Source organism: Antechinus flavipes, chromosome 4, assembly GCF_016432865.1.
Source record: "Antechinus flavipes isolate AdamAnt ecotype Samford, QLD, Australia chromosome 4, AdamAnt_v2, whole genome shotgun sequence".
Lineage (NCBI taxonomy): Eukaryota > Metazoa > Chordata > Mammalia > Dasyuromorphia > Dasyuridae > Antechinus > Antechinus flavipes.
This window is the reverse complement of record NC_067401.1, coordinates 129,622,096-129,623,904: the sequence shown is the minus strand read 5'-3', so window position 1 is coordinate 129,623,904 and position 1,809 is coordinate 129,622,096.

The window sequence follows — 1,809 nt, the reverse complement described above, 5'->3', positions numbered from 1 at the left end:
AGATATTGTGTTGGAAAAAGGATCCTTAGATAGATTGAAAGAAATGGGAATTTGGGACACAAAACTCAAAATGTTCAGGAAGGGAATCCATACAATGGCTAATGGATACACTTGCTCTGTCTCCTTCCTGAAAAGGAGAGGGTCACTGGATATTGTTGATTATAGGGGCACTTCCAGGGTGATGAAGTATTCTGTGTGGGACTGCCCAGTAACTATCAGCTGCCCCTTTGGCATCCCCCACGTCTTCCCAGCTACGAGAGTGTTCGAAAAAAGGACCGGCAGCAACAGATCCACCAGCTGATTGCACATCGTTTTGGACTATGGGCCTGCAGAGAGGTAGGTCCTGTATTAATCACCTCTTTTGGGGTTTCCAAGAAGTTGTTCCCTACTAACCCTTATCCAGTCCCTTTCCACTCTCAGCTTATAGAGCTCCCTCATTTGAATTACTGATATAGACAACATCTAAGACATCCCTGGGGCAGAGGAGGATAAATTTTCTTTACTGAGGGAAGGACAACCCCTGTAACAAGACTTCTAGAGAGGGCACTGAGGGGTTGTCATGTGAGACAATTATTCAGCCCAACTTGCTTCTACAAAGGGCCAGAATCATAAAGGAGAAAAGGAAGCTGAATGGAGAGGCCAATGGGTGGGCAAAGTACAGAAACCAAAGTTGGGGCAGCTTCCCTCTTTATATGTTATAAGAGCTGACACATCTGCTTTTTTCTCCAGCTTCCACCAACCTATGAGGAATCCCTGGGTTCACTCCCAGAAGTACCCCCCAGCCCTGGCTCTGCCCCTCCATTACAGAGAACAACTGCCTTCCCTACTCAGAGAAATACTGCAGTGTAGGAGCATGCAAGCAACCTCCTCCTGGCTACCTCCATATCCCAGACCAACACAGGCAGCACATCTTCAAAAATGCTATCTGTGGCCATCACCCCTTCCCCAGCTTCTGTTCTCCTGTCCTAGAAAGCTTTCCCCAGTGTTTGCAAAGAAGTGATGGGCCTAGGATTACCGCCCACAAGCACAAAGGGTAAAGTGAATTATAGAGAAGGAAGTCTTGTTCAAGAACACAGGGAAAACAAGAAAAAGATAAAAGTGGATTTCAGGAGTCCTAATCTTTACTGTTCCAGCTTTCTGAGATTTCTGGAATGATCAGAAATGGATACTTTATTCTGATTCTAGAACCTCTTGATCTCTTTAGGCTCCTCTTGGCAGAAATGGCCAGAGGGACCACGGCCACCAAGCTAATCACTTATACGTGCCACATCAGACAAGAGGCTGACAGGGGGATGTGTCTTCTCCCACAGAGTAGAATAAATGGTATAGATAAATACACATTCTATCCTGACCCTTCAGTTTTAAAGAACTCAGGTCTAAGCTACCAATCAGCTTTTAGCACTGAAATCCCTTTCCATAAGATATATTCTTAAAAACATTTTCCTTGCTGCCACTTACAATGTTAGACAAAGGTACGAAAGGAATGTGTCTGAAACATTCAGTGTGATAGATTTGGTGTTATCTAGTTCACCAAAATAAATTGGAAGGTCCAGCATTCCCTTGAAAACCAAAACTTCAATCAGCACAAACCAATGATTTACATTCTTTGGACTTTTACCTGCTTCTTCTGCCATACTCTTTCAGATAAGAAGCCAGGAAAAAAATGAAGAGAAAAGAGGGCATTTCTAGGTCCACTTTGTGAAATTGGGGTATGGTAAGGAACTCAATGGTTCCATTACTCACTACCTGAGAATTAAAGTCTTCTGTCCATCCCAGCTTGCTCAGATTTATTTTTCAAATGATATGAAC